Raw genomic sequence first — 21904 nt, forward strand, 5'->3', positions numbered from 1 at the left:
TCTATGTCCTGTTCAGCTTGGGAGGTGGGATATAGTTTAGGTTTGCCCTGATGGTCGGGGGAAATGAAATGGGCCACTGTCCCCGGGATTTGGGCGACGCTGATGGCGCCTCCTTGGGTTGTGTCCTGCTTGTGTGTTGTGTGTGGAGAGGTTGGAAAATGCCTTAGGCAAATCCAGGGGATATCAAGCTACTTAGGTGAGGGGTGGATTCGTTTGGATCCTGGTGGAGAGAGGAAGGCAAGGCGAGCGGGAAATACACGTGAGAGTGTTGGCTAAGCCCACAGGCTTACTGTTGGGTGGATAGATGGTCGGTGGACATAGGGTTCCCGGAACTCTTTTGGGATATCTTCAGGAGCATTTGGAGTCCCGTGTAGGGAAGGAATACAGGTGCACATTCGTGGACCATGCCAACCTTTTCCTCTCCTTTCTCAATGTGCTTCACGGCGGATCCTTGTTCCAGCGAATGGTGCCTTCACGGCACAGGATGGTGTCTTCTCACTGGGACCGATTTGGAGCCGTTGGGATGTTTTGTCCCTGTGTGGCCTCATTGCCCCTATGTTGAGGATGTTAAGGTGTTCCTTAGGACAGCCCAGCGTCATTGCTATACCAGGTCGGCATAGCATTCCCTGAGGTTTGGCGCTCTTCCCGGAGGTCTTTGGGCCCAACCATGCAGAAAGAAGGGAGTTGGCTGCCAAGGAAACGCTACAGGTTTAAGGGCTGGAGTGAATGTGTGCTGCCGGGGTCATTTTGTCCTGCCACCTTCTGCTGCTGTGAGCCTGTGATCTCCAGCGTGCATGGCTTCAAGCCAGAGAAGTCACGCCGGTTCAAGGGTGCAGGATGTTGGATGCGTTCTCTCATTGCACGGCTGTGGGTGACACGTTGGTTCTGGAGGACCTGGGTCTCATGGTTTCTCCAAGGTCTTGTCCTTGAAGGGAAGAATGCAAATGCGCAAGGTGCTACGGTAAGTTACCCAGTTGCTGCAAGGGTTTGGCCCGCCACTTTGGGCATTGGAATGGCTCCCTTGCCATTAGCTTTGGTTGCGGTCCTAGGGAAGTTCCTCTGACTTGGCAGGAGATGAGGAAGTATACCTGCTGGTGAGTCTCCCTTGATCAGTCCAGGGGTTCCTCAGGTGCCCTTTTTCATGGGTCCCTACGCGCCGCTTTTGATGGAGGACATCATATTCGGCCAATGGCCCTTCCCTTATGGAAGATCTCTCCCCTTGAGAGCGTGTCCACTGTGTTTAATCATAAGTGCCAAAGGCGTGTTTGTTCCCATAGAGGGCACTTGCTCTTAGGCTGAGGGGGCCCTGTTGTCCTGAGGGTGTCTCAGGGGAACAGGAAGACATCCTTTTGCTGTGATGGAGGGCAGATGGCTCAGGAGAGGAATTTCATGGTCCGAGAACAGGGGGTTCTTGGTCAGCGGCACTCTTTGTCCTGATGGCCGCACGCTCTGAAGGCGCCTGTGACACAATGCTTTCACGTTTGGCTGTGGACACACAGGCAAGATGGACAGCAAATGAAATGTTGAGGAGAGATAGAACACACATCGCTGGGTGGTATCGCCCTTTCCCTCGGTGCGCACGTGCACCCTCCTCAAGCATGTGTGTGTTCTCTCACCCCGAGCCAGGTGGAATGCCAGGAAAGGAATGCCAGCAGCAGCCTGGGGCCATCCGTATAATCCCTGATACCCGTTGAAGTGAGGACGGTGTGGCAAGGCGAGGCCAGGCGAAGGAGTCTCGGAGGGGTGTTGGCGTGCATTCCATGAGGATCCTGCTTTAACCCTTGTTGCGGTAAGCGACACTTCTTTGCTAAACCTAAAGGTTTGGCGACAGGAACGTGTGCACCGGGGCTACACCCTCACCTTCTGGTCTTTTCTCGGGGAACACGAGCTTTGATGCCCTGAGAACTGGCTGCATTTCCTGACCCATGGCTCGGCTCTGGCCACTTCTGTAGGCTGATATGATTCAGCTCGCTGGCCGTCCCGTGGTGGAATCTGCAACTTTGCATGTCCACCGTTCGAGCATGTGCTTGGATCGATGATGACTCCCACAAATGCATTCCTTGGAAATCTGAACAAAATGAGTGAGAAATCCCTACCGTCTCCTCGTTGGAACTGAGGTCCAGCACGTGGCTCCCAAAAGGAAAGTAGGGAGAGGTTCACGTTGCATTTGTGGTCGTGGGTGTCCACAGCCACGTTGTTCAAGTTGAGGGTTGTGGTCATCTCATGGGGAGAAGAGCCATTGGGAAAGGAGCCTGGGATGCCAATGCAGGTGGGAAGGCTTGGAACAGCGTGCCGTCTCTGGGTTCCTTGATCTAGCCAGGACTGCTGTCCCCTGCCACGGTTCAGCATGCAGGTAGGAGAGGAAGCGTGAGCCATTGCTGGTTCTGCCGCCTGCACTTGGGTTCTACAGGCTGCCCCCACCTGCTGGTCATTGCCTTGTGGCCTCAAAGAAACTGACGTTTGTAGGCTCAGGGTCAGAAGAGGATTCCAGGCCTAGGGCAGGCTTCTTTGTCATGTTCTGCGTGGGAGACCAGATGCAGTTTAGGTTTCTCCTGATGAGGGGAGAAATCAAATGGGTCACTGTTCCTGGGAGTTTGGCCAATCTGATGGCTCCTCCTCGGGTTGTGTCCTGCTTGTGCGTGCTGTGTGAAGGGGCTGAAAAATGCCTTAGTCAGACTTGGTCACGGCAAGCTTCTTTGGTGAGGGGTGGCTCTGGCATCTTGCCGTGACACGTTGGGATCCCGGTAGAGAGAGAGTAAGGCAAGGCGGGTGAAAGAGACACGTGAGATGGCTGGCTAACCCCACAGGTTTACTGGTGGGTGGATACATCGACGGTGGCCATGGGGTTCCCAGAACACATTTGGGATTCCCTCAGGAGCATCTGGAGGCACGTGTAGGGAGGGAATACGGGAGCACAGTTGTGGACTGTCCCGCCTCTTTCCTCTCCTTGGTCGATTTGCTTCATGGCGGGTCCTTGTGCCAGTGAATGGTTGCCTTCATGGCACAGTATGGTGCCTTCTCATGGGGGCCGATTTGGAGGCCTTGGGGTGTTTTGTCCCTGTCTGGCCACGTTCCCCCTGTGTTGAAGATGTGAAGGTGTTCCTGAGGACAGCCAAGCATCGTTTCTATACCCGGCCCTCATAGCGTTCCCTGAGGATTGGAGCTGTACCCAGAGGTCATTGGGGGCAACCATGCAGAAACAAGGGAGTCGGCTGCCAAGGAAAGGCTACAGGTTTAAGGGCAGGAGAGGATGTGTGGTGTGGGTGTCATTTTTCCTGCCACCGCTGGTACACCGAGACTGTGGTATCCGGCGAGCCTGGCCAAAGGAGAGACAAGTCATACCAGTTCAAGTGTCTAGGCTGTTGTCTGGGTTCTGTCGTTGCATGGCTGTGGGTAACAAGTGGCTTGTAGAGGACCTGGGCCCCAGGGTTTCCCCAATGTCACGTCACTGATGGGCCCAGAGTGTGAAAGTACCAGACACCACTGCAAGTTACACAATTGCTGCAAGGGTTTGCCCCGCCACATTGGGCGTCGGAATGATTCCCATGCCATTAGCTTTGTGTGTGGGCCAAGGGTAGGTTGCCAGTCTTGGCAGCAGGCCAGGAAGTATGGCTGCAGGTGAATCTCCATTGTTCAGTCCAGGAGTTCCTCTGGTGCGTTTTGTCACCGGTCCCTACAAGCTGCTTTTGTTGGAGGTCGTCCCATTTGGCCAAGGGCCGTTCCCTTGTGGAAGATCTCAGGGATCACATTTCCCCTTGAGGGTGAGTCCATTGTGTGGAAGCGTATGCACCAGGATTGGTTTGGTTCTCCAGAGGGCAGTGGCTCTTCCGCTGAGTAATCCCAGTTCCCCTGAGGGTGTCTCAGCGGTTCAGGATGACATCCCTATGCTGTGTCGGCGGGGAGGTGGCTCAGGCGGGGAAGTTCAAGGCCCATACCAGGGGGTTGATGGACGGCCCTGCTCTTTGTGCTGATGCCCGTGTGCTCTGAAGGCATCTGTGCCACGATGCATTCACGTTTGGCTGTGGACACACAGACATGATGGGCTGCAAATTAAATGTTGAGGGGAGATATAGTGCACATCGCTGGGCGGTATCACCCTTTGCCTCTGTGTGCCCCTTCACTTTTCTCAAACATCCCTGTGTTCTGTCACCCTGAGGCAGGTGGTGGAGTGCCAGGGAACAAACACCTGCAGCAGCATGTGGCCCTCTGTCGTGACACCTGGCGAGGTGAGGACAGTGTGGCAAGGTGAGGCAAGGCGAGGCGAAAGAGTGTCAGAGTGGTTTTGGCGTGAAGTCCTTGACGATCCTCGTAGGAACCTTGTGGTGGTGAGTGGAACTTCTTTGCAGAAACCTAGATGTTTGGCCACGGGGACTTGTGCACTGAGACTACACCCTCACCTTCTTGGCTCTTCCAGGGGCACCCCAAATATGATGCCATGATCCTTAGATCCATTTGCAGCCCCGTGGGTCGGCTCTGGCCGCTCCTGACTGCTGACATGCTTGAGATCGGTGGCTGCCCCGTGGTGGAGCCTGCGACTTTGAACGTGCAGCCTTTGAGCAGGTGGATTGATGATGACTCCCATAAATGCACTGCTTGGAACTCTGAACAAATGAATGGGTCTCAGGTTTCTCCGCGGTCATGTCACTGACGGGCCCGGGGGCGAAAATACAAGGCACCAGGGCAAGTAACCCAGTTGCTGCAAGGGTTTACCCTGCCAGTTTGGGCATTGGAATATCTCCAATGCCAATAGATTTCTGTGTGGTCGAAGGGCATCGCCTCTAGCTCGACAAGTTTCCTGGTAGAAACCTTGTGGGGGTAAACGGAACTTATTTGAAGAAACATAGATGTTTGGCCATGGAGACTTGTACCGCGAGACTACACCGTCACATTCTGTGCTCTTCCTGGGGCACCCGAGCTCCGATGCCCTGAGACTTGGGTGCACTTCCTGCCTCGTGGCTCGAGTCTGGCCGCTCCCTACTGCTGAGAGGATTGAGCTTGCTGACATTCCGCGACTTTGCATGTCCAGCCTTTGAGCAGGAGCGTGGATCAGTGATGACTCCCATAAATGCATTCCTTGGAAATCTAAACAAAATGAATGAGCAATACCTACCGTCTTCTCATCCTAACTGAGATCCAGCACGTGGCTCCCAAAGGAAAATTAGGGAGAGGTCCATGTTGCATTTGCTACTGTGGGCGTGCGCAGCAACATTGTTCAAGTTGAGGGTGGCGGGCTTCTCGTGCAGAAAGAGCCATGTGGAAAGGAGCCTGGGATGTCCATCTACATGGGAGGGCTAAGGACAACTTGACGTCTCTGGGCACCTGAGTCTAGCCAGAACTGCTATCCCCTGCCGCGGTCAGCGTGCGGGTGCGAAAGGAAGCGTGAGCCACTGGTACTCCTCTGGCTTGCCATTGAGATCTACAGGCCACCCTCAAGCTCAGGCCGTTGCCTTGTTCCCGCAAGGAAACAGAAGTCTCTGCCCTCAGGGTCAGAGAAGGAGTCCTGGCCAGGCCAGGCCTCTATGTCCTGTTCAGCTTGGGAGGTGGGATATAGTTTAGGTTTGCCCTGATGGTCGGGGGAAATGAAATGGGCCACTGTCCCCGGGATTTGGGCGACGCTGATGGCGCCTCCTTGGGTTGTGTCCTGCTTGTGTGTTGTGTGTGGAGAGGTTGGAAAATGCCTTAGGCAAATCCAGGGGATATCAAGCTACTTAGGTGAGGGGTGGATTCGTTTGGATCCTGGTGGAGAGAGGAAGGCAAGGCGAGCGGGAAATACACGTGAGAGTGTTGGCTAAGCCCACAGGCTTACTGTTGGGTGGATAGATGGTCGGTGGACATAGGGTTCCCGGAACTCTTTTGGGATATCTTCAGGAGCATTTGGAGTCCCGTGTAGGGAAGGAATACAGGTGCACATTCGTGGACCATGCCAACCTTTTCCTCTCCTTTCTCAATGTGCTTCACGGCGGATCCTTGTTCCAGCGAATGGTGCCTTCACGGCACAGGATGGTGTCTTCTCACTGGGACCGATTTGGAGCCGTTGGGATGTTTTGTCCCTGTGTGGCCTCATTGCCCCTATGTTGAGGATGTTAAGGTGTTCCTTAGGACAGCCCAGCGTCATTGCTATACCAGGTCGGCATAGCATTCCCTGAGGTTTGGCGCTCTTCCCGGAGGTCTTTGGGCCCAACCATGCAGAAAGAAGGGAGTTGGCTGCCAAGGAAACGCTACAGGTTTAAGGGCTGGAGTGAATGTGTGCTGCCGGGGTCATTTTGTCCTGCCACCTTCTGCTGCTGTGAGCCTGTGATCTCCAGCGTGCATGGCTTCAAGCCAGAGAAGTCACGCCGGTTCAAGGGTGCAGGATGTTGGATGCGTTCTCTCATTGCACGGCTGTGGGTGACACGTTGGTTCTGGAGGACCTGGGTCTCATGGTTTCTCCAAGGTCTTGTCCTTGAAGGGAAGAATGCAAATGTGCAAGGTGCTACGGTAAGTTACCCAGTTGCTGCAAGGGTTTGGCCCGCCACTTTGGGAATTGGAATGGCTCCCTTGCCATTAGCTTTGGTTGCGGTCCTAGAGAAGTTCCTCTGACTTGGCAGGATATGAGGAAGTATACCTGCTGGTGAGTCTCCCTTGATCAGTCCAGGGGTTCCTCAGGTGCCCTTTTTCATGGGTCCCTACGCGCCGCTTTTGATGGAGGACATCATATTCGGCCAATGGCCCTTCCCTTATGGAAGATCTCTCCCCTTGAGAGCGTGTCCACTGTGTTCAATCATAAGTGCCAAAGGCGTGTTTGTTCCCATAGAGGGCACTTGCTCTTAGGCTGAGGGGGCCCTGTTGTCCTGAGGGTGTCTCAGGGGAACAGGAAGACATCCTTTTGCTGTGATGGAGGGCAGATGGCTCAGGAGAGGAATTTCATGGTCCGAGAACAGGGGGTTCTTGGTCAGCGGCACTCTTTGTCCTGATGGCCGCACGCTCTGAAGGCGCCTGTGACACAATGCTTTCACGTTTGGCTGTGGACACACAGGCAAGATGGACAGCAAATGAAATGTTGAGGAGAGATAGAACACACATCGCTGGGTGGTATCGCCCTTTCCCTCGGTGCGCACGTGCACCCTCCTCAAGCATGTGTGTGTTCTCTCACCCCGAGCCAGGTGGAATGCCAGGAAAGGAATGCCAGCAGCAGCCTGGGGCCATCCGTATAATCCCTGATACCCGTTGAAGTGAGGACGGTGTGGCAAGGCGAGGCCAGGCGAAGGAGTCTCGGAGGGGTGTTGGCGTGCATTCCATGAGGATCCTGCTTTAACCCTTGTTGCGGTAAGCGACACTTCTTTGCTAAACCTAAAGGTTTGGCGACAGGAACGTGTGCACCGGGGCTACACCCTCACCTTCTGGTCTTTTCTCGGGGAACACGAGCTTTGATGCCCTGAGAACTGGCTGCATTTCCTGACCCATGGCTCGGCTCTGGCCACTTCTGTAGGCTGATATGATTCAGCTCGCTGGCCGTCCCGTGGTGGAATCTGCAACTTTGCATGTCCACCGTTCAAGCATGTGCTTGGATCGATGATGACTCCCACAAATGCATTCCTTGGAAATCTGAACAAAATGAGTGAGAAATCCGTACCGTCTCCTCGTTGGAACTGAGGTCCAGCACGTGGCTCCCAAAAGGAAAGTAGGGAGAGGTTCACGTTGCATTTGTGGCCGTGGGTGTCCACAGCCACGTTGTTCAAGTTGAGGGTTGTGGTCATCTCATGGGGAGAAGAGCCATTGGGAAAGGAGCCTGGGATGCCAATGCAGGTGGGAAGGCTTGGAACAGCGTGCCGTCTCTGGGTTCCTTGATCTAGCCAGGACTGCTGTCCCCTGCCACGGTTCAGCATGCAGGTAGGAGAGGAAGCGTGAGCCATTGCTGGTTCTGCCGCCTGCACTTGGGTTCTACAGGCTGCCCCCACCTGCTGGTCATTGCCTTGTGGCCTCAAAGAAACTGACGTTTGTAGCCTTAGGGTCAGAAGAGGATTCCAGGCCTAGGGCAGGCTTCTTTGTCATGTTCTGCGTGGGAGACCAGATGCAGTTTAGGTTTCTCCTGATGAGGGGAGAAATCAAATGGGTCACTGTTCCTGGGAGTTTGGCCAATCTGATGGCTCCTCCTCGGGTTGTGTCCTGCTTGTGCGTGCTGTGTGAAGGGGCTGAAAAATGCCTTAGTCAGACTTGGTCACGGCAAGCTTCTTTGGTGAGGGGTGGCTCTGGCATCTTGCCGTGACACGTTGGGATCCCGGTAGAGAGAGAGTAAGGCAAGGCGGGTGAAAGAGACACGTGAGATGGCTGGCTAACCCCACAGGTTTACTGGTGGGTGGATACATCGACGGTGGCCATGGGGTTCCCAGAACACATTTGGGATTCCCTCAGGAGCATCTGGAGGCACGTGTAGGGAGGGAATACGGGAGCACAGTTGTGGACTGTCCCGCCTCTTTCCTCTCCTTGGTCGATTTGCTTCATGGCGGGTCCTTGTGCCAGTGAATGGTTGCCTTCATGGCACAGTATGGTGCCTTCTCATGGGGGCCGATTTGGAGGCCTTGGGGTGTTTTGTCCCTGTCTGGCCACGTTCCCCCTGTGTTGAAGATGTGAAGGTGTTCCTGAGGACAGCCAAGCATCGTTTCTATACCCGGCCCTCATAGCGTTCCCTGAGGATTGGAGCTGTACCCGGAGGTCATTGGGGGCAACCATGCAGAAACAAGGGAGTCGGCTGCCAAGGAAAGGCTACAGGTTTAAGGGCAGGAGAGGATGTGTGGTGTGGGTGTCATTTTTCCTGCCACCGCTGGTACACCGAGACTGTGGTATCCGGCGAGCCTGGCCAAAGGAGAGACAAGTCATACCAGTTCAAGTGTCTAGGCTGTTGTCTGGGTTCTGTCGTTGCATGGCTGTGGGTAACAAGTGGCTTGTAGAGGACCTGGGCCCCAGGGTTTCCCCAATGTCACGTCACTGATGGACCCAGAGTGTGAAAGTACCAGACACCACTGCAAGTTACACAATTGCTGCAAGGGTTTGCCCCGCCACATTGGGCGTCGGAATGATTCCCATGCCATTAGCTTTGTGTGTGGGCCAAGGGTAGGTTGCCAGTCTTGGCAGCAGGCCAGGAAGTATGGCTGCAGGTGAATCTCCATTGTTCAGTCCAGGAGTTCCTCTGGTGCGTTTTGTCACCGGTCCCTACAAGCTGCTTTTGTTGGAGGTCGTCCCATTTGGCCAAGGGCCGTTCCCTTGTGGAAGATCTCAGGGATCACATTTCCCCTTGAGGGTGAGTCCATTGTGTGGAAGCGTATGCACCAGGATTGGTTTGGTGGTCCAGAGGGCAGTGGCTCTTCCGCTGAGTAATCCCAGTTCCCCTGAGGGTGTCTCAGCGGTTCAGGATGACATCCCTATGCTGTGTCGGCGGGGAGGTGGCTCAGGCGGGGAAGTTCAAGGCCCATACCAGGGGGTTGATGGACGGCCCTGCTCTTTGTGCTGATGCCCGTGTGCTCTGAAGGCATCTGTGCCACGATGCATTCACGTTTGGCTGTGGACACACAGACATGATGGGCTGCAAATTAAATGTTGAGGGGAGATATAGTGCACATCGCTGGGCGGTATCACCCTTTGCCTCTGTGCGCCCCTTCACTTTTCTCAAACATCCCTGTGTTCTGTCACCCTGAGGCAGGTGGTGGAGTGCCAGGGAACAAACACCTGCAGCAGCATGTGGCCCTCTGTATAGTCCGTGACACCTGGCGAGGTGAGGACAGTGTGGCAAGGTGAGGCAAGGCGAGGCGAAAGAGTGTCAGAGTGGTTTTGGCGTGAAGTCCTTGACGATCCTCGTAGGAACCTTGTGGTGTTGAGTGGAACTTCTTTGCAGAAACCTAGATGTTTGGCCACGGGGACTTGTGCACTGTGACTACACCCTCACCTTCTTGGCTCTTCCAGGGGCACCCCAGATATGATGCCATGATCCTTAGATCCATTTGCAGCCCCGTGGGTCGGCTCTGGCCGCTCCTGACTGCTGACATGCTTGAGATCGGTGGCTGCCCCGTGGTGGAGCCTGCGACTTTGAACGTGCAGCCTTTGAGCAGGTGGATTGATGATGACTCCCATAAATGCACTGCTTGGAACTCTGAACAAATGAATGGGTCTCAGGTTACTCCGCGGTCATGTCACTGACGGGCCCGGGGGCGAAAATACAAGGCGCCAGGGCAAGTAACCCAGTTGCTGCAAGGGTTTACCCTGCCAGTTTGGGCATTGGAATATCTCCAATGCCAATAGATTTCTGTGTGATCGAAGGGCATCGCCTCTGGCTCGACAAGGTTCCTGGTAGAAACCTTGTGGGGGTAAACGGAACTTCTTTGAAGAAACATAGATGTTTGGCCACGGAGACTTGTGCCACGAGACTACACCGTCACATTCTGTGCTCTTCCTGGGGCACCCGAGCTCCGATGCCTTGAGACTTGGGTGCACTTCCTGCCCCGTGGCTCGAGTCTGGCCGCTCCCTACTGCTGAGAGGATTGAGCTTGCTGACAGTCCGCGACTTTGCACGTCCAGCCTTTGAGTAGGAGCGTGGATCAGTGATGACTCCCATAAATGCATTCCTTGGAAATCTAAACAAAATGAATGAGCAATACCTACCGTCTTCTCATCCTAACTGAGGTCCAGCACGTGGCTCCCAAAGGAAAATTAGGGAGAGGTCCATGTTGCATTTGCTACTGTGGGCGTGCACAGCAACATTGTTCAAGTTGAGGGTGGCGGGCTTCTCGTGCAGAAAGAGCCATGTGGAAAGGAGCCTGGGATGTCCATCTACATGGGAGGGCTAAGGACAACTTGACGTCTCTGGGCACCTGAGTCTAGCCAGAACTGCTATCCCCTGCTGCGGTCAGCGTGCGGGTGCGAAAGGAAGCGTGAGCCACTGGTACTCCTCTGGCTTGCCATTGAGATCTACAGGCCACCCTCAAGCTCAGGCCGTTGCCTTGTTCCCGCAAGGAAACAGAAGTCTCTGCACTCAGGGTCAGAGAAGGAGTCCTGGCCAGGCCAGGCCTCTATGTCCTGTTCAGCTTGGGAGGTGGGATATAGTTTAGGTTTGCCCTGATGGTCAGGGGAAATGAAATGGGCCACTGTCCCCGGGATTTGGGCGACGCTGATGGCGCCTCCTTGGGTTGTGTCCTGCTTGTGTGTTGTGTGTGGAGAGGTTGGAAAATGCCTTAGGCAAATCCAGGGGATATCAAGCTACTTAGGTGAGGGGTGGATTCGTTTGGATCCTGGTGGAGAGAGGAAGGCAAGGCGAGCGGGAAATACACGTGAGAGTGTTGGCTAAGCCCACAGGCTTACTGTTGGGTGGATAGATGGTCGGTGGACATAGGGTTCCTGGAACTCTTTTGGGATATCTTCAGGAGCATTTGGAGTCCCGTGTAGGGAAGGAATACAGGTGCACATTCGTGGACCATGCCAACCTTTTCCTCTCCTTTCTCAATGTGCTTCACGGCGGATCCTTGTTCCAGCGAATGGTGCCTTCACGGCACAGGATGGTGTCTTCTCACTGGGACCGATTTGGAGCCGTTGGGATGTTTTGTCCCTGTGTGGCCTCATTGCCCCTATGTTGAGGATGTTAAGGTGTTCCTTAGGACAGCCCAGCGTCATTGCTATACCAGGTCGGCATAGCATTCCCTGAGGTTTGACGCTCTTCCCGGAGGTCTTTGGGCCCAACCATGCAGAAAGAAGGGAGTTGGCTGCCAAGGAAACGCTACAGGTTTAAGGGCTGGAGTGAATGTGTGCTGCCGGGGTCATTTTGTCCTGCCACCTTCTGCTGCTGTGAGCCTGTGATCTCCAGCGTGCATGGCTTCAAGCCAGAGAAGTCACGCCGGTTCAAGGGTGCAGGATGTTGGATGCGTTCTCTCATTGCACGGCTGTGGGTGACACGTTGGTTCTGGAGGACCTGGGTCTCATGGTTTCTCCAAGGTCTTGTCCTTGAAGGGAAGAATGCAAATGTGCAAGGTGCTACGGTAAGTTACCCAGTTGCTGCAAGGGTTTGGCCCGCCACTTTGGGCATTGGAATGGCTCCCTTGCCATTAGCTTTGGTTGCGGTCCTAGGGAAGTTCCTCTGACTTGGCAGGAGATGAGGAAGTATACCTGCTGGTGAGTCTCCCTTGATCAGTCCAGGGGTTCCTCAGGTGCCCTTTTTCATGGGTCCCTACGCGCCACTTTTGATGGAGGACATCATATTCGGCCAATGGCCCTTCCCTTATGGAAGATCTCTCCCCTTGAGAGCGTGTCCACTGTGTTTAATCATAAGTGCCAAAGGCGTGTTTGTTCCCATAGAGGGCACTTGCTCTTAGGCTGAGGGGGCCCTGTTGTCCTGAGGGTGTCTCAGGGGAACAGGAAGACATCCTTTTGCTGTGATGGAGGGCAGATGGCTCAGGAGAGGAATTTCATGGTCCGAGAACAGGGGGTTCTTGGTCAGCGGCACTCTTTGTCCTGATGGCCGCACGCTCTGAAGGCGCCTGTGACACAATGCTTTCACGTTTGGCTGTGGACACACAGGCAAGATGGACAGCAAATGAAATGTTGAGGAGAGATAGAACACACATCGCTGGGTGGTATCGCCCTTTCCCTCGGTGCGCACGTGCACCCTCCTCAAGCATGTGTGTGTTCTCTCACCCCGAGCCAGGTGGAATGCCAGGGAAGGAATGCCAGCAGCAGCCTGGGGCCATCCGTATAATCCCTGATACCCGTTGAAGTGAGGACGGTGTGGCAAGGCGAGGCCAGGCGAAGGAGTCTCGGAGGGGTGTTGGCGTGCATTCCATGAGGATCCTGCTTTAACCCTTGTTGCGGTAAGCGACACTTCTTTGCTAAACCTAAAGGTTTGGTGACAGGAACGTGTGCACCGGGGCTACACCCTCACCTTCTGGTCTTTTCTCGGGGAACACGAGCTTTGATGCCCTGAGAACTGGCTGCATTTCCTGACCCATGGCTCGGCTCTGGCCACTTCTGTAGGCTGATATGATTCAGCTCGCTGGCCGTCCCGTGGTGGAATCTGCAACTTTGCATGTCCACCGTTCGAGCATGTGCTTGGATCGATGATGACTCCCACAAATGCATTCCTTGGAAATCTGAACAAAATGAGTGAGAAATCCCTACCGTCTCCTCGTTGGAACTGAGGTCCAGCACGTGGCTCCCAAAAGGAAAGTAGGGAGAGGTTCACGTTGCATTTGCGGCCGTGGGTGTCCACAGCCACGTTGTTCAAGTTGAGGGTTGTGGTCATCTCATGGGGAGAAGAGCCATTGGGAAAGGAGCCTGGGATGCCAATGCAGGTGGGAAGGCTTGGAACAGCGTGCCGTCTCTGGGTTCCTTGATCTAGCCAGGACTGCTGTCCCCTGCCACGGTTCAGCATGCAGGTAGGAGAGGAAGCGTGAGCCATTGCTGGTTCTGCCGCCTGCACTTGGGTTCTACAGGCTGCCCCCACCTGCTGGTCATTGCCTTGTGGCCTCAAAGAAACTGACGTTTGTAGGCTTAGGGTCAGAAGAGGATTCCAGGCCTAGGGCAGGCTTCTTTGTCATGTTCTGCGTGGGAGACCAGATGCAGTTTAGGTTTCTCCTGATGAGGGGAGAAATCAAATGGGTCACTGTTCCTGGGAGTTTGGCCAATCTGATGGCTCCTCCTCGGGTTGTGTCCTGCTTGTGCGTGCTGTGTGAAGGGGCTGAAAAATGCCTTAGTCAGACTTGGTCACGGCAAGCTTCTTTGGTGAGGGGTGGCTCTGGCATCTTGCCGTGACACGTTGGGATCCCGGTAGAGAGAGAGTAAGGCAAGGCGGGTGAAAGAGACACGTGAGATGGCTGGCTAACCCCACAGGTTTACTGGTGGGTGGATACATCGACGGTGGCCATGGGGTTCCCAGAACACATTTGGGATTCCCTCAGGAGCATCTGGAGGCACGTGTAGGGAGGGAATACGGGAGCACAGTTGTGGACTGTCCCGCCTCTTTCCTCTCCTTGGTCGATTTGCTTCATGGCGGGTCCTTGTGCCAGTGAATGGTTGCCTTCATGGCACAGTATGGTGCCTTCTCATGGGGGCCGATTTGGAGGCCTTGGGGTGTTTTGTCCCTGTCTGGCCACGTTCCCCCTGTGTTGAAGATGTGAAGGTGTTCCTGAGGACAGCCAAGCATCGTTTCTATACCCGGCCCTCATAGCGTTCCCTGAGGATTGGAGCTGTACCCGGAGGTCATTGGGGGCAACCATGCAGAAACAAGGGAGTCGGCTGCCAAGGAAAGGCTACAGGTTTAAGGGCAGGAGAGGATGTGTGGTGTGGGTGTCATTTTTCCTGCCACCGCTGGTACACCGAGACTGTGGTATCCGGCGAGCCTGGCCAAAGGAGAGACAAGTCATACCAGTTCAAGTGTCTAGGCTGTTGTCTGGGTTCTGTCGTTGCATGGCTGTGGGTAACAAGTGGCTTGTAGAGGACCTGGGCCCCAGGGTTTCCCCAATGTCACGTCACTGATGGGCCCAGAGTGTGAAAGTACCAGACACCATTGCAAGTTACACAATTGCTGCAAGGGTTTGCCCCGCCACATTGGGCGTCGGAATGATTCCCATGCCATTAGCTTTGTGTGTGGGCCAAGGGTAGGTTGCCAGTCTTGGCAGCAGGCCAGGAAGTATGGCTGCAGGTGAATCTCCATTGTTCAGTCCAGGAGTTCCTCTGGTGCGTTTTGTCACCGGTCCCTACAAGCTGCTTTTGTTGGAGGTCGTCCCATTTGGCCAAGGGCCGTTCCCTTGTGGAAGATCTCAGGGATCACATTTCCCCTTGAGGGTGAGTCCATTGTGTGGAAGCGTATGCACCAGGATTGGTTTGGTTCTCCAGAGGGCAGTGGCTCTTCCGCTGAGTAATCCCAGTTCCCCTGAGGGTGTCTCAGCGGTTCAGGATGACATCCCTATGCTGTGTCGGCGGGGAGGTGGCTCAGGCGGGGAAGTTCAAGGCCCATACCAGGGGGTTGATGGACGGCCCTGCTCTTTGTGCTGATGCCCGTGTGCTCTGAAGGCATCTGTGCCACGATGCATTCACGTTTGGCTGTGGACACACAGACATGATGGGCTGCAAATTAAATGTTGAGGGGAGATATAGTGCACATCGCTGGGCGGTATCACCCTTTGCCTCTGTGCGCCCCTTCACTTTTCTCAAACATCCCTGTGTTCTGTCACCCTGAGGCAGGTGGTGGAGTGCCAGGGAACAAACACCTGCAGCAGCATGTGGCCCTCTGTATAGTCCGTGACACCTGGCGAGGTGAGGACAGTGTGGCAAGGTGAGGCAAGGCGAGGCGAAAGAGTGTCAGAGTGGTTTTGGCGTGAAGTCCTTGACGATCCTCGTAGGAACCTTGTGGTGGTGAGTGGAACTTCTTTGCAGAAACCTAGATGTTTGGCCACGGGGACTTGTGCACTGAGACTACACCCTCACCTTCTTGGCTCTTCCAGGGGCACCCCAGATATGATGCCATGATCCTTAGATCCATTTGCAGCCCCGTGGGTCGGCTCTGGCCGCTCCTGACTGCTGACATGCTTGAGATCGGTGGCTGCCCCGTGGTGGAGCCTGCGACTTTGAACGTGCAGCCTTTGAGCAGGTGGATTGATGATGACTCCCATAAATGCACTGCTTGGAACTCTGAACAAATGAATGGGTCTCAGGTTTCTCCGCGGTCATGTCACTGACGGGCCCGGGGGCGAAAATACAAGGCGCCAGGGCAAGTAACCCAGTTGCTGCAAGGGTTTACCCTGCCCGTTTGGGCATTGGAATATCTCCAATACCAATAGATTTCTGTGTGATCGAAGGGCATCGCCTCTGGCTCGACAAGGTTCCTGGTAGAAACCTTGTGGGGGTAAACGGAACTTCTTTGAAGAAACATAGATGTTTGGCCACGGAGACTTGTGCCGCGAGACTACACCGTCACATTCTGTGCTCTTCCTGGGGCACCCGAGCTCCGATGCCTTGAGACTTGGGTGCACTTCCTGCCCCGTGGCTCGAGTCTGGCCGCTCCCTACTGCTGAGAGGATTGAGCTTGCTGACAGTCCGCGACTTTGCACGTCCAGCCTTTGAGTAGGAGCGTGGATCAGTGATGACTCCCATAAATGCATTCCTTGGAAATCTAAACAAAATGAATGAGCAATACCTACCGTCTTCTCATCCTAACTGAGGTCCAGCACGTGGCTCCCAAAGGAAAATTAGGGAGAGGTCCATGTTGCATTTGCTACTGTGGGCGTGCACAGCAACATTGTTCAAGTTGAGGGTGGCGGGCTTCTCGTGCAGAAAGAGCCATGTGGAAAGGAGACTGGGATGTCCATCTACATGGGAGGGCTAAGGACAACTTGACGTCTCTGGGCACATGAGTCTAGCCAGAACTGCTATCCCCTGCCGCGGTCAGCGTGCGGGTGCGAAAGGAAGCGTGAGCCACTGGTACTCCTCTGGCTTGCCATTGAGATCTACAGGCCACCCTCAAGCTCAGGCCGTTGCCTTGTTCCCGCAAGAAACAGAAGTCTCTGCACTCAGGGTCAGAGAAGGAGTCCTGGCCAGGCCAGGCCTCTATGTCCTGTTCAGCTTGGGAGGTGGGATATAGTTTAGGTTTGCCCTGATGGTCGGGGGAAATGAAATGGGCCACTGTCCCCGGGATTTGGGCGACGCTGATGACGCCTCCTTGGGTTGTGTCCTGCTTGTGTGTTGTGTGTGGAGAGGTTGGAAAATGCCTTAGGCAAATCCAGGGGATATCAAGCTACTTAGGTGAGGGGTGGATTCGTTTGGATCCTGGTGGAGAGAGGAAGGCAAGGCGAGCGGGAAATACACGTGAGAGTGTTGGCTAAGCCCACAGGCTTACTGTTGGGTGGATAGATGGTCGGTGGACATAGGGTTCCCGGAACTCTTTTGGGATATCTTCAGGAGCATTTGGAGTCCCGTGTAGGGAAGGAATACAGGTGCACATTCGTGGACCATGCCAACCTTTTCCTCTCCTTTCTCAATGTGCTTCACGGCGGATCCTTGTTCCAGCGAATGGTGCCTTCACGGCACAGGATGGTGTCTTCTCACTGGGACCGATTTGGAGCCGTTGGGATGTTTTGTCCCTGTGTGGCCTCATTGCCCCTATGTTGAGGATGTTAAGGTGTTCCTTAGGACAGCCCAGCGTCATTGCTATACCAGGTCGGCATAGCATTCCCTGAGGTTTGGCGCTCTTCCCGGAGGTCTTTGGGCCCAACCATGCAGAAAGAAGGGAGTTGGCTGCCAAGGAAACGCTACAGGTTTAAGGGCTGGAGTGCATGTGTGCTGCCGGGGTCATTTTGTCCTGCCACCTTCTGCTGCTGTGAGCCTGTGATCTCCAGCGTGCATGGCTTCAAGCCAGAGAAGTCACACCGGTTCAAGGGTGCAGGATGTTGGATGCGTTCTCTCATTGCACGGCTGTGGGTGACACGTTGGTTCTGGAGGACCTGGGTCTCATGGTTTCTCCAAGGTCTTGCCCTTGAAGGGAAGAATGCAAATGTGCAAGGTGCTACGGTAAGTTACCCAGTTGCTGCAAGGGTTTGGCCCGCCACTTTGGGCATTGGAATGGCTCCCTTGCCATTAGCTTTGGTTGCGGTCCTAGAGAAGTTCCTCTGACTTGGCAGGAGATGAGGAAGTATACCTGCTGGTGAGTCTCCCTTGATCAGTCCAGGGGTTCCTCGGGTGCCCTTTTTCATGGGTCCCTACGCGCCGCTTTTGATGGAGGACGTCATATTCGGCCAAGGGCCCTTCCCTTATGGAAGATCTCTCCCCTTGAGAGCGTGTCCACTGTGTTTAATCATAAGTGCCAAAGGCGTGTTTGTTCCCATAGAGGGCACTTGCTCTTAGGCTGAGGGGGCCCTGTTGTCCTGAGGGTGTCTCAGGGGAACAGGAAGACATCCTTTTGCTGTGATGGAGGGCAGATGGCTCAGGAGAGGAATTTCATGGTCCGAGAACAGGGGGTTCTTGGTCAGCGGCACTCTTTGTCCTGATGGCCGCACGCTCTGAAGGCGCCTGTGACACAATGCTTTCACGTTTGGCTGTGGACACACAGGCAAGATGGACAGCAAATGAAATGTTGAGGAGAGATAGAACACACATCGCTGGGTGGTATCGCCCTTTCCCTCGGTGCGCACGTGCACCCTCCTCAAGCATGTGTGTGTTCTCTCACCCCGAGCCAGGTGGAATGCCAGGGAAGGAATGCCAGCAGCAGCCTGGGGCCATCCGTATAATCCCTGATACCCGTTGAAGTGAGGACGGTGTGGCAAGGCGAGGCCAGGCGAAGGAGTCTCGGAGGGGTGTTGGCGTGCATTCCATGAGGATCCTGCTTTAACCCTTGTTGCGGTAAGCGACACTTCTTTGCTAAACCTAAAGGTTTGGCGACAGGAACGTGTGCACCGGGGCTACACCCTCACCTTCTGGTCTTTTCTCGGGGAACACGAGCTTTGATGCCCTGAGAACTGGCTGCATTTCCTGACCCATGGCTCGGCTCTGGCCACTTCTGTAGGCTGATATGATTCAGCTCGCTGGCCATCCCGTGGTGGAATCTGCAACTTTGCATGTCCACCGTTCGAGCATGTGCTTGGATCGATGATGACTCCCACAAATGCATTCCTTGGAAATCTGAACAAAATGAGTGAGAAATCCCTACCGTCTCCTCGTTGGAACTGAGGTCCAGCACGTGGCTCCCAAAAGGAAAGTAGGGAGAGGTTCACGTTGCATTTGCGGCCGTGGGTGTCCACAGCCACGTTGTTCAAGTTGAGGGTTGTGGTCATCTCATGGGGGAAGAGCCATTGGGAAAGGAGCCTGGGATGGCAATGCAGGTGGGAAGGCTTGGAACAGCGTGCCGTCTCTGGGTTCCTTGATCTAGCCAGGACTGCTGTCCCCTGCCACGGTTCAGCATGCAGGTAGGAGAGGAAGCGTGAGCCATTGCTGGTTCTGCCGCCTGCACTTGGGTTCTACAGGCTGCCCCCACCTGCTGGTCATTGCCTTGTGGCCTCAAAGAAACTGACGTTTGTAGGCTTAGGGTCAGAAGAGGATTCCAGGCCTAGGGCAGGCTTCTTTGTCATGTTCTGCGTGGGAGACCAGATGCAGTTTAGGTTTCTCCTGATGAGGGGAGAAATCAAATGGGTCACTGTTCCTGGGAGTTTGGCCAATCTGATGGCTCCTCCTCGGGTTGTGTCCTGCTTGTGCGTGCTGTGTGAAGGGGCTGAAAAATGCCTTAGTCAGACTTGGTCACGGCAAGCTTCTTTGGTGAGGGGTGGCTCTGGCATCTTGCCGTGACACGTTGGGATCCCGGTAGAGAGAGAGTAAGGCAAGGCGGGTGAAAGAGACACGTGAGATGGCTGGCTAAGCCCACAGGTTTACTGGTGGGTGGATACATCGACGGTGGCCATGGGGTTCCCAGAACACATTTGGGATTCCCTCAGGAGCATCTGGAGGCACGTGTAGGGAGGGAATACGGGAGCACAGTTGTGGACTGTCCCGCCTCTTTCCTCTCCTTGGTCGATTTGCTTCATGGCGGGTCCTTGTGCCAGTGAATGGTTGCCTTCATGGCACAGTATGGTGCCTTCTCATGGGGGCCGATTTGGAGGCCTTGGGGTGTTTTGTCCCTGTCTGGCCACGTTCCCCCTGTGTTGAAGATGTGAAGGTGTTCCTGAGGACAGCCAAGCATCGTTTCTATACCCGGCCCTCATAGCGTTCCCTGAGGATTGGAGCTGTACCCGGAGGTCATTGGGGGCAACCATGCAGAAACAAGGGAGTCGTCTGCCAAGGAAAGGCTACAGGTTTAAGGGCAGGAGAGGATGTGTGGTGTGGGTGTCATTTTTCCTGCCACCGCTGGTACACCGAGACTGTGGTATCCGGCGAGCCTGGCCAAAGGAGAGACAAGTCCTACCAGTTCAAGTGTCTAGGCTGTTGTCTGGGTTGTGTCGTTGCATGGCTGTGGGTAACAAGTGGCTTGTAGAGGACCTGGGCCCCAGGGTTTCCCCAATGTCACGTCACTGATGGGCCCAGAGTGTGAAAGTACCAGACACCACTGCAAGTTACACAATTGCTGCAAGGGTTTGCCCCGCCACATTGGGCGTCGGAATGATTCCCATGCCATTAGCTTTGTGTGTGGGCCAAGGGTAGGTTGCCAGTCTTGGCAGCAGGCCAGGAAGTATGGCTGCAGGTGAATCTCCATTGTTCAGTCCAGGAGTTCCTCTGGTGCGTTTTGTCACCGGTCCCTACAAGCTGCTTTTGTTGGAGGTCGTCCCATTTGGCCAAGGGCCGTTCCCTTGTGGAAGATCTCAGGGATCACATTTCCCCTTGAGGGTGAGTCCATTGTGTGGAAGCGTATGCACCAGGATTGGTTTGGTTCTCCAGAGGGCAGTGGCTCTTCCGCTGAGTAATCCCAGTTCCCCTGAGGGTGTCTCAGCGGTTCAGGATGACATCCCTATGCTGTGTCGGCGGGGAGGTGGCTCAGGCGGGGAAGTTCAAGGCCCATACCAGGGGGTTGATGGACGGCCCTGCTCTTTGTGCTGATGCCCGTGTGCTCTGAAGGCATCTGTGCCACGATGCATTCACGTTTGGCTGTGGACACACAGACATGATGGGCTGCAAATTAAATGTTGAGGGGAGATATAGTGCACATCGCTGGGCGGTATCACCCTTTGCCTCTGTGCGCCCCTTCACTTTTCTCAAACATCCCTGTGTTCTGTCACCCTGAGGCAGGTGGTGGAGTGCCAGGGAACAAACACCTGCAGCAGCATGTGGCCCTCTGTATAGTCCGTGACACCTGGCGAGGTGAGGACAGTGTGGCAAGGTGAGGCAAGGCGAGGCGAAAGAGTGTCAGAGTGGTTTTGGCGTGAAGTCCTTGACGATCCTCGTAGGAACCTTGTGGTGGTGAGTGGAACTTCTTTGCAGAAACCTAGATGTTTGGCCACGGGGACTTGTGCACTGAGACTACACCCTCACCTTCTTGGCTCTTCCAGGGGCACCCCAGATATGATGCCATGATCCTTAGATCCATTTGCAGCCCCGTGGGTCGGGTCTGGCTGCTCCTGACTGCTGACATGCTTGAGATCGGTGGCTGCCCCGTGGTGGAGCCTGCGACTTTGAACGTGCAGCCTTTGAGCAGGTGGATTGATGATGACTCCCATAAATGCACTGCTTGGAACTCTGAACAAATGAATGGGTCTCAGGTTTCTCTGCGGTCATGTCACTGACGGGCCCGGGGGCGAAAATACAAGGCGCCAAGGCAAGTAACCCAGTTGCTGCAAGGGTTTACCCTGCCAGTTTGGGCATTGGAATATCTCCAATGCCAATAGATTTCTGTGTGATCAAAGGGCATCGCCTCTGGCTCGACAAGGTTCCTGGTAGAAACCTTGTGGGGGTAAACGGAACTTCTTTGAAGAAACATAGATGTTTGGCCACGGAGACTTGTGCCGCGAGACTACACCGTCACATTCTGTGCTCTTCCTGGGGCACCCGAGCTCCGATGCCTTGAGACTTGGGTGCACTTCCTGCCCCGTGGCTAGAGTCTGGCCGCTCCCTACTGCTGAGAGGATTGAGCTTGCTGACAGTCCGCGACTTTGCACGTCCAGCCTTTGAGTAGGAGCGTGGATCAGTGATGACTCCCATAAATGCATTCCTTGGAAATCTAAACAAAATGAATGAGCAATACCTACCGTCTTCTCATCCTAACTGAGGTCCAGCACGTGGCTCCCAAAGGAAAATTAGGGAGAGGTCCATGTTGCATTTGCTACTGTGGGCGTGCACAGCAACATTGTTCAAGTTGAGGGTGGCGGGCTTCTCGTGCAGAAAGAGCCATGTGGAAAGGAGCCTGGGATGTCCATCTACATGGGAGGGCTAAGGACAACTTGACGTCTCTGGGCACCTGAGTCTAGCCAGAACTGCT

General features: G+C 54.7%; 12 non-coding genes across 12 annotated transcripts; all 12 read left to right on the forward strand.

The window, feature by feature from the left end:
- Positions 1-2029: 2029 nt before the first annotated feature.
- On the forward strand, positions 2030-2121 carry LOC130707783 (small nucleolar RNA SNORD116). The gene has a single exon (XR_009007813.1). It is a non-coding gene; the product is annotated as a small nucleolar RNA SNORD116 (small nucleolar RNA).
- A 2441-nt stretch (positions 2122-4562) lies between these two features.
- On the forward strand, positions 4563-4655 carry LOC130707979 (small nucleolar RNA SNORD116). Its single transcript, XR_009008008.1, has one exon. It is a non-coding gene; the product is annotated as a small nucleolar RNA SNORD116 (small nucleolar RNA).
- Positions 4656-5043: 388 nt separating this feature from the next.
- On the forward strand, positions 5044-5135 carry LOC130707914 (small nucleolar RNA SNORD116). Its single transcript, XR_009007943.1, has one exon. It is a non-coding gene; the product is annotated as a small nucleolar RNA SNORD116 (small nucleolar RNA).
- A 2410-nt stretch (positions 5136-7545) lies between these two features.
- On the forward strand, positions 7546-7637 carry LOC130707803 (small nucleolar RNA SNORD116). Its single transcript, XR_009007833.1, has one exon. It is a non-coding gene; the product is annotated as a small nucleolar RNA SNORD116 (small nucleolar RNA).
- A 2447-nt stretch (positions 7638-10084) lies between these two features.
- LOC130708020 (small nucleolar RNA SNORD116) lies at positions 10085-10177 on the forward strand. The gene has a single exon (XR_009008048.1). It is a non-coding gene; the product is annotated as a small nucleolar RNA SNORD116 (small nucleolar RNA).
- Positions 10178-10565: 388 nt separating this feature from the next.
- LOC130707896 (small nucleolar RNA SNORD116) lies at positions 10566-10657 on the forward strand. Its single transcript, XR_009007925.1, has one exon. It is a non-coding gene; the product is annotated as a small nucleolar RNA SNORD116 (small nucleolar RNA).
- Positions 10658-13067: 2410 nt separating this feature from the next.
- On the forward strand, positions 13068-13159 carry LOC130707784 (small nucleolar RNA SNORD116). Its single transcript, XR_009007814.1, has one exon. It is a non-coding gene; the product is annotated as a small nucleolar RNA SNORD116 (small nucleolar RNA).
- Positions 13160-15606: 2447 nt separating this feature from the next.
- On the forward strand, positions 15607-15699 carry LOC130707980 (small nucleolar RNA SNORD116). Its single transcript, XR_009008009.1, has one exon. It is a non-coding gene; the product is annotated as a small nucleolar RNA SNORD116 (small nucleolar RNA).
- A 388-nt stretch (positions 15700-16087) lies between these two features.
- On the forward strand, positions 16088-16179 carry LOC130707897 (small nucleolar RNA SNORD116). Its single transcript, XR_009007926.1, has one exon. It is a non-coding gene; the product is annotated as a small nucleolar RNA SNORD116 (small nucleolar RNA).
- Positions 16180-18588: 2409 nt separating this feature from the next.
- Positions 18589-18680, forward strand: LOC130707785 (small nucleolar RNA SNORD116). Its single transcript, XR_009007815.1, has one exon. It is a non-coding gene; the product is annotated as a small nucleolar RNA SNORD116 (small nucleolar RNA).
- Positions 18681-21126: 2446 nt separating this feature from the next.
- On the forward strand, positions 21127-21219 carry LOC130708022 (small nucleolar RNA SNORD116). The gene has a single exon (XR_009008050.1). It is a non-coding gene; the product is annotated as a small nucleolar RNA SNORD116 (small nucleolar RNA).
- Positions 21220-21607: 388 nt separating this feature from the next.
- On the forward strand, positions 21608-21699 carry LOC130707898 (small nucleolar RNA SNORD116). Its single transcript, XR_009007927.1, has one exon. It is a non-coding gene; the product is annotated as a small nucleolar RNA SNORD116 (small nucleolar RNA).
- Positions 21700-21904: the final 205 nt, after the last annotated feature.

This window comes from Balaenoptera acutorostrata, chromosome 3 (assembly GCF_949987535.1).
Source record: "Balaenoptera acutorostrata chromosome 3, mBalAcu1.1, whole genome shotgun sequence".
In the NCBI taxonomy this organism is placed as follows: Eukaryota; Metazoa; Chordata; class Mammalia; order Artiodactyla; family Balaenopteridae; genus Balaenoptera; species Balaenoptera acutorostrata.